The sequence below is a fragment of the Berghia stephanieae genome, chromosome 2, assembly GCF_034508935.2.
Source record: "Berghia stephanieae isolate SIO BIC M18660-M18661 chromosome 2, UCSD_Bste_1.3, whole genome shotgun sequence".
Lineage (NCBI taxonomy): Eukaryota > Metazoa > Mollusca > Gastropoda > Nudibranchia > Aeolidiidae > Berghia > Berghia stephanieae.
The window spans coordinates 116,583,581-116,593,311 of NC_088361.1; the positions used below are offsets into that span (position 1 = coordinate 116,583,581).

At 34.6% G+C, this 9,731-nt stretch overlaps 1 protein-coding gene across 3 annotated transcripts in view; it reads left to right on the top strand.

Annotated features, from left to right (window-relative positions):
- Positions 1-313: 313 nt before the first annotated feature.
- LOC144966342 (uncharacterized) overlaps positions 314-9,731 on the top strand; it is a 25,793-nt gene continuing 16,375 nt past the window's right edge. Inside the window, exon 1 of one of the 3 annotated variants that reach the window (XM_078902669.1) lies at positions 314-666. The gene's annotated coding sequence lies outside the window, so the exon portion shown is untranslated. Of the gene's footprint in view, positions 667-9,632 lie in introns of those variants that run through there. The other 2 variants (XM_078902667.1, XM_078902668.1) reach the window with 2 other exon arrangements.

The window sequence follows — 9,731 nt, forward strand, 5'->3', positions numbered from 1 at the left end:
ATTTTCTTGTTCTTGTACATAGTACATTTTACTCTATTTCTCTCCCTCCCCTCTGATTGACTAAATGCCTCGCCTCCACTCTAGCAATAGATTTCAACTGGTATTGTATCGAACAATATTTATAACGATATCAAACAGTAGTATAGTGGCCAACCAATCGTCGGTCAGTCTTTTGTTAGGCCAAAGGCGTGGCTTCCCTCCTCTCTCACCTATTGGGATTATGTGACCAATGATTGACAGTTCGGGTAGCTACCAGCTACCGCCCAACCAACTCTCCCAACCTGTGATCAAAGTTTCTATAATTTTTTTTCTCATATCTGTACCTTTGTCATAGATCTTACTACTGTATTTGACTGAGCTAATCTCTTTCTAAGTACACAAATTAATGAATTATCAGTGACGACCTGTAACGTGATTTTTTTCCGATCTGGAGATTTTGCACATATTATACTTTAACGGATGGTTGCAATCTCAAGAGGAAAACGAGATATTAAAAAAAAGGGAACAATATTTCATTTTTTATAAAACACTATTGAAGATTGAACATTTGTAGTAGTAATATAAAAGTCAAGTGTATATTGTTTCTGACAAGTATTCACAATAAATTCAAGTGCTATTATACAAGGTATACACGAGACGTTTTCCTGTGGAAAATACACAAGCATGGTGAGTAGCATGAATATCAAATCTTTCGCACTCTGAAAAACAAATAAACAATTTTTTAAAATGTTAAAACGTTTTTATATCGAATCCTCAGAGGAGCTTCTGACAAGTCGAGGATAATTTTAACAGATAGATATTTAAAGTAGGAGTTTTATTGCCGATATAATAATAATAATAATAATAATAATAATAATAATAATAATAATAATAATAATAATAATAATAATAATAATAATAATAATAATAATAATAATAATAATAATAATAATAATAATAATAATAATAATAATAATAATAATAATAATAATAATAATAGTAATCAGCGGCGTGGCGTATTGACGGCATATGGTGGTGCCATGATTAGAAGAAGAAAAAACATTTTTAAATAGTGAACACGATTAGGAGGAGAGAGCACCTGTTAAAAACTCTCTTTTTTTTCGGAAGGGTGGGGGGGAGGGTCGATGGTTTCTACGAGTGGACAAAACTCACGAAAACAAATAATTCATGAAAACAACAAGACACAACACTGAGATACAAGTCCCGTGTGAAAAGGTCTTTGTAATTATTCTTTGTCAACCATTTAAAGGATTGGATTTGGTAGATAATGCAATCAATATGTGATAAATGTAAATCAAAAGAGAAAAAAAAACCTATGACAGAAATTACTTACTTTTAGTACTTGTAAAGAAAATCTGCACGGCGATGGTTCATCTCTGCAAATCTTTTTATAATTTGTTTATTGAAATCTGGAATGGCATCTATTTCAGCTTTGTGAATTGACGGAATCATTAACGAATTTAACTGCTCCCGTTTCATTGAATTTCGCAAGAAATTTTTCACTCTTTTAAGGGTGCTAAAACACCGTTCAGGAGGTCAAGAAATACGATAGAAGTGGTTAAGGTCACTATAGCCTATAGATGTCCATGATTTGTCAGTGTTTGTTGTATCTGTAAAAAGTAGACAATAAAAACAAAAGAAACGTGTTTTTTCTAAACTAACTGTGAGCCATTCATGTCTGTCATACCATGTCACTGAAAAAGAGCGTTTTCGAGATTTCCACACCTGTGTTAATTCAAAATCAGTTGGTTGGTGAGGAACTAGTCTTTTTATTTCTAATTTATCATCTAGTGTCGATCTCCCAAACGGTCGGTGAAGTAAAGAGTCAACTTGATTCATTGTAATTCATTGTTTAACAAAACAAAACTTCAAATTATATCTCAAATAATGAAAATCAGTGGAATACGATTAATGATTGCACAAATTAAAGGTAGATGCAGATCTTAAAGCATCACAAAGAAAAAATCACTCCACTTAAGTACTTAAGAAATAAAAAAACACACCAAAGTATAACTGTTGACAATCTTTGCTTTCTTTCTCTGACTGACACAAATACACACGCACAAACACACATACACACACACAGACATACACACACAGAGACACAAATAAACACTCATACACACGTAACCATCAACTCGCACTACAAGCAAGAAAAATGTTGGTAAATTCGTCCCCCATGCTTCGTGTTGCAAAGAATTACTTTATTCAATAATCGTGAAAAAGAGGTGGTGGGGGGGGGGGGGGGGGGAGGGGGATTTTGATATGTCATACTTTTAAGTTTTATGTTGTTTTTCTTTGCTGCTCACAAATAAACTTAACAATGATCAGTGTTTTTGACAGTTAATGTAATATTTTGGATGGCCGAAGTTACCCTAATTATGACGTCCAACGGTGGAGCTCTCAGATCCTGGCACAAGTCGAGGGTTTTTCCGCTATTTGAAGATAGTATAATTCGACCCAGTTTCTCGCTCAATCAGCTGTAGCGATACTAATGGATAGAACATTAACTGGAGCTCGGATTGCTTTGCACCACTTTGTTGATTCAGTCACTAATTCGCGCAGTGATGTCACCAACACACGAGTCGGCGCAATGCGTGATTCGGAATCTTGAATAGAGTGGAGACGAAAAAGGCAGTATGTTGTTGGCAAGTTGGCGAAAGACAGTGGAGTTAAAATTGCTCAGTTTTATTTTTAATTAAATTATGCTGTTAATGATTTTTAAAAGATTGGTGTGGTTCCTGGCACCATTCGATCCAATGGCCCCACGCCACTGATAGTAATAATAATAATAATAATAATAATAATAATAATAATAATACTACTACTACTACTACTACTACTACTACTACTACTACTACTACTACTACTACTACTACTACACTACTACTACTACTATATACTAATAATATACTAATATACTAACTACTACTATACTATAATAATAAATAATAATAATAATAATAATAATAATAACATAATAAAATTTATAATAATAATAATAATAATAATAATAATATAATAATAATATATAATAATAATAATAATAATAATAATAATAATGATAATAATAAATAATAATAATATAATAATAATAGTGATTATGATAATATAATTATTAATAATAATGATAATAATAAAGATAATAATAATAATAATAATAATAATATAATAATAATAATAATAATATATAATAATAATAATAATAATAATAATAATAATAATAATAATAATAATAATAATAATAATAATAAAATAATAATAATAATAATAATAATAATAATAATAATAATAATAAAATAATAATAATAATAATATATACTATATATACTAATACTACTACTACTAACTACTACTACTACTATACTACTACTACTACTACTACTACTACACTACGATCACTACTACTACTACTACTACTACTACTACACTACTACTACTACTACTACTACTACTACTACTACTACTACTACTACTACTACTAATAATAATAATAATAAATTAATTCAAAGTTTTATGAATATATCTACTTACTATAGCAATAAAAACGATAATTTTTTTTCTATTTTTTTTTTAACGAACGACAGCTTAACCACTGCACCACGTCGCCACTGACATTTAATCAGCTCTTTCTGAAACATTATCTTTCCTTCAATGCACATTCTATTTTGTGGTTTTATCTCTCTCTCTCTCTCTCTCTCTCTCTCTCTCTCTCTCTCTCTCTCTCTCTTCCCCCCCCCCCCTCTTTTATCCAAGCAAGGCATAGACATTTTTTTAGATTAATGTCAACTTGGTGATTTTGCAATGGATTAAGTTGTCACCATCATCGTCATCTTTGTGTTGGTTCGTTATATTTCCGGATGGCAATATTGTGAGTTTCTTAGCCAAGCACACATCATCTATAGATAGAACGAAGTTGACGTCACTCAGGTCTTTGTTATTGTTTTTTTTCCATCCATTTTTATGAGTAATTCTCACTAAACTGTATTAACCAGACTATAAACGTTCAAGGTTGCCCATAGTTTTGTGTGTTGGTCCGTTATATTTTCGGATGGCAATGTCGTGAGTTTCTTAGTCAAGCACACAGCATCTATATTCATCGGAGATGGAATACATTTGTAGTTATGAACCTTCTCAGCTGACACAACTACCCTAAAAAAAACACATTATTTTATAACGTCGAAAGTTTTTGCCAAGAACACAAAATAAATCGGAAAAAAAAAATTCGAAAAAATCAATGTAGAGGTTATGTGTAATTATTTTCGTCCTCAGTTCAGAGTTCAAAGTATAGAAAGGACGGAGTTGACGTCACTCAGCTCTTTTTAACAATCATATTTCGACAGCCATTTGGATGATCTGATTGGTTCTTACTATATTCTATCAGTGAGAATATAAATGTCAAAGGTTACACACAGTTTTGTGTGTTGGTACGTTTGATCAGGCTGGCGGATGTTGAGAGTATTTTACCTACATTTATTTATTCATTTTTTTTACCATCCATTTTTATGAGTAATTCTCACGAAACTGTATTAACCAGACTATAAACGTTTATGGTTGCCCATAGTTTTTGTGTGTTGGTACGTTGATCAGGCTGGCGGATGTTGAGATGTTGAGAGTATTTTACCTACACGTCTGTGTGGATAAAGCTAGAAAATGATTCCAGAAACAAGATTCAGTTAATTTGCAAAAACTTATTCTGGGATTTCAAGAGGAAACTTATATTTTGCTTAGAGTCTGGTATCTCGGAGTTTTGCGCTATATAAGTTTTCATCATTATTTTGTTTTAAAGTCTACTTTGAGGAGAATCAATCGTCAGAAGTGATATATTATCTTCTTCTAGAAAATATCACGTGGCAGGAAATTGTACTGGGAAAGTCATCAATAGCGAATTCACGATTTCGTTCCCCGAACTTAAACGATCGACCAACGACGAGGTAATCAACCAGGATCTGTCCCAAGACGTCGCACACGTTAAACTCGCGCGCCGTAATCGTTAACTTGCTACAAAAAAACAGGCGAAGCATCTCCGAGAATAGGATTCAATAGTCTGATGTCACGTCCACCCAGCAAAGAGTAGCTTGGTTTTAAACAAAGAAAATCGGCACTTCCCCGACGAGCATAAAAGTGTATCCAGAGGAGAAAAACATTATAAATATGATCATGTTTAGACTTTTATAATTCTGATCACATGACATGTGAAAAAGTTCTATCCAGCATGAAGAATAAAAAGTACAGATTTTCTTTGTTTAGAACCAAGCTGCTCGTTGCATGATCGGACGTGACATCAGACTATTGAATCCTATTCTTTAGTGTTTCGGATTTTCCATTCAATGGGAGCGATCATTATCCAGGTTTTCATCGAACCGAGTAATCGATCACATGATTTGTTGCTGTCCAACGATTGGATGTTTTAAAAAAATAATAAATGTAAACACGTTGGTTTCTTTGTGAAAGTTGTAAACAAAGCCATGAGTATAACAGGAACCAGTAGATTTTTGACCAATTAAAACATGGGATTTGTGACACACCTTCAGGCGTACTCGGATAAACGTAGTTGATTGTTTTTCGACAATAACGTGAATGAAATCGAATGGAATTAGTTTGCAGACTACATAGCTTTCTATGTTGGTTTTATTGAACTAGCGGTAGAACAGTGGGTATTTTACTTAAAATAATATGAGCTTTTATATGAGATTTTATATAGAGTAATATTCACTAAACGCCTTCAAAGCGCTTTACAAGGGGTCCATAACAGCAACACGTAATATGTAGAACGAGACATGTCGCCTATTAGGCGATAATACAATTTTTTTTTGACAAAGACAAAGCTGTTAACGACCAGGTACCCATTTTACACCCGAGTACGGTGAGAGAATGTGAGTAACGATCCTTTCAACTATGCGCCGAGCGAGGCTCGAATCCAGGGCTTTCCAACCCGAAAGCGAGTGTCATACCACTAGACCACATAGCCGCACTATGACACATACCATCGATAGTAAAACCTGTGTAGTTGTCTATGTTTACCAATTACTGCCATTGTGTACATTATGACGATTGTCCAAGAGGCGTGGTTTTATTCCCTTCCACTTGGTGTCTATTGTGAAGTTGGATATTTCGAAAACTGTGAACACTTTTCCCTATGTGGGTCACATCGTAGCCATCGACCGTGGCCTTCATAACGATGGCTACGGCCTGACACTGAAACCCAAAAATACTGGCATTTTGACGTCATTATTTGGTTTTTGCACCGCCTAGTGAGTTGTCGTTAGTCGTGTTCATGGAAACAAGTGGTCCCATTGGTTGAACTATTGAATATAACTCACGATTTGTTTTCTTTTGTAGCCAAAGACTGGCATTTTGACGTCATTTTTTGGTCAGTGTCAGGCTATAGATAATTCGAAGATGACGTCACTCAGGTCTTTGTTATTGTTTTTTGCCATCCACGTTCTTGAGTAATACTATAAACGTTCATGGATACACACAGTTTTGTGTGTTGGTCCGTTATACTTCCGGATGGCAATGTTATGAGCTTCTTAGCCAAGCGCATACTATCTATAGATCATCTCCACGAGCCTTGACATATTTTCATTGTTCAAAATGTCATTTCCGATTTATACTTCCACGTGGAAAACAAGAGACAATCAAGCGTATAGATAGTATACGCTTGGCTTATAAGCTCACAACATTGCCATCCAGAAGTATAACCGACCAATACACGAAACTATGTTTAACCTTGAACGTTTATAGTCTGGTTAAAACAGTTTAGTGAGAATTACTCATAAACGCGGGTGGCAAATAGGAATGACAAAGACCAGAGTGACGTCATCTTCGTTCTATCTATAATTATGTTTTATAGATAGAATGCAGATGACGTCACTCAGGCATTTGTTATTGTTTTTGCCATCCGCGTTTGTGAGTTGTTCTCACTAAACTGTATTAACCAGACTATAAAAGTTCATGGTTACACAGAGTTTGTGTGTTGGTCCGTTATACTTCCGGATGGCAATGTTAACTCCTTGGCCAATCGCATTCTATCTATAAATGAGTGATGTTGACTATCTAATCACACAATGTTGTGAGCTGAAATGAGATTAAAAAGGTATTATCACAACATAACATAATATAATAACAAAACATAGGTATAGATGGAACGCTATTGACGTAACTCAGGTTTTGGTTATTGTTTTTATACAGCCTTTTTAATGATTAAAATATTTTGATGCTGAAATGAGATTTAAAAAGTATATCACAACATAACATAACATATAACAAAACATAGGTATAGATGGAACGATATTGACGCCACTCAGCTCTTTGTTATTATTTTTATACAGCCTTTTTAATGACTGAATTCTTTTGAAGCTATGTATATCCGCCAGCTTTATAGATAGTTCGAAGATGACGTCACTCAGGCCTTTGTTATTGTTTTTGCCATCCGCGTTTGTGAGTTGTTCTCACTAAACTGTATTAACCAGACTATAAAAGTTCATGGTTACACAGAGTTTGTGTGTTGGTCCGTTTCACTTCCGGGTGGCAATGTTGTGAACTCCTTGGCCAAGCGCATTCTATCTATAGATAGTTTGCGCTTGGCTAAGAAGCTCAAAACATTGCCATCAAGAAATATGACAGATCAACACACAAAACTATGTGTAACCATGAACGTTTATAGTCTGGTAAATACCGTTTAGAAAGAATTACTCATAAACGCGGATGGTAAAAAAAAAATAACAAAGACCAGAGATAGAACAAAGATGATGTCACTCATATTTTACTTCAGGATGGCAATGTTGTGAGCTTGGCTAAGAAGCTCACAATATTCCCATCCGGAAGTATAACGAACCGACACACAAAACTATGTGTAACCTTAAACGTTTATAGTATGATTTGCACAGTTTAGTGATAATTACTCATAAACGCGGATGGCAAAAAACAATAACAAAGTCCGGAGTGACGTCAACTTCGATCTATATAGATAGTATGCAGATGACGTCACTCAGGCCTTTGTTATTGTTTTTGCCATCCGCGTTTGTGAGTTGTTCTCACTAAACTGTATTAACCAGACTATAAAAGTTCATGGTTACACAGAGTGTGTGTGTTGGTCCGTTCTACTTCCGGATGGCAATGTTGTGAACTCCTTGGCCAAGCGCATTCTATCTATATTCTAACGTACCAACACACAAAATTATGTGTAGACTTAAACTTTTATAGTTTGATTAATCAAAGTTAATGAGAACTTATCATCAAGGTGGCTGTCTACAGATATTGTGCACTTGGCGAAGAAACTCATAACATTGCAATTCAGAAGTATAATGGACCAACACACAAAACTATGTGTAACCGTAAACGTTTATAGTCTGGGTATTGCAGTTTAGTAAGAATTACTCACAAACTTGGATGGCAACCCCCCCCCCCCCCCCCAAAAAAAAACACAAAAAAACAAACAAACAAAAAAAAAAAAAACAAACAAAAAAACAAACAGACCCCAAGAAAACAATAACAAAAGCCTGAGTGACGTCAACTCCGTTCTATCTATAGATAGTATGCAGATGACGTCACTCAAGCCTTTGTTATTGTTTTTGCCATCCGCGTTTGTGAGTTGTTCTCACTAAACTGTATTAACCAGACTATAAAAGTTCATGGTTACACAGAGTTTGTGTGTTGGTCCGTTATACTTCCGGATGGCAATGTTGTGAACTCCTTGGCCAAGCGCATTCTATCTATAAATGGAATGACATTGACGTCTTTGTTATTGTTTGTAGACAACCCTTTTACTGATTAGTTCTCAATAAATTCCATAAATCAGACTACAGATGCTGTGCGCTTGGCTAAGAAAATCACACCATTGCCATCCGGAAATATAACGGACCAACACATAAAATCTACGTGTAACCTTGAACGTTTATCATCTGGTTAATGCAGTTTAGTGAGAATTACTCATAAACGTGGACGCAAAAAAACAAAACAAAACAAAACAAAAAAAAAAAAAACAAAAAAAACCACAAACACAAACAACAAAACAACAAATACCAGAGTGACATCAACTTCGTTCTATCTATAAATATTTACACATAGATTTATGCATCGGTACTTTATAGATAGAATGAAGTTGACGTCACTCAGAGAGAGAGAGAGAGAGAGAGAGAGAGAGAGAGAGAGAGAGTAGAAAGTAGAGAGAGAGAGAGAGAGAGAAAGAAAGAGAGAGAGAGAGAAAGAAAGAAAGAAAAAAAAAAGAGAGAGATAGAGAGAGAGAGAGAGAGAGAGAGAGAGAGAGAGAGAGAGAGAGAGAGAGAGAGAGAGAGAGAGATAGCAAAGGAATGTTTCTGAGAACAGTTCATAATTGATAGTATGCGCTTGGCCAAGAAGCTCATAACATTGCCATCCGGAAGTATAACGGACCAACACACAAAACTATGTGTAACCATGAACTTTTATAGTCTGGTTAATAGAGTTTAGTGAGAAGTACTCATAAACGCGGATGGCAACATACAATAACAAAGGCTTGAGTGACGTCATCTTCGTTCTATCTATATCCAGACTTCCTGCACGATGAGCCAAAATAATACCCCCCCCCCCCCCCAAAAAAAAAAAAAAACAAAAAAACACCCAAAGAAAAAAACCCCCAACTAAACAACAAACAAACAAAAAGGTAATGACACAGTGTGTAGTCACAACTCAAAATGTTAGTGTGTGATTTAATTTCTATTCATAATATGAGATACTGTGACATGGAA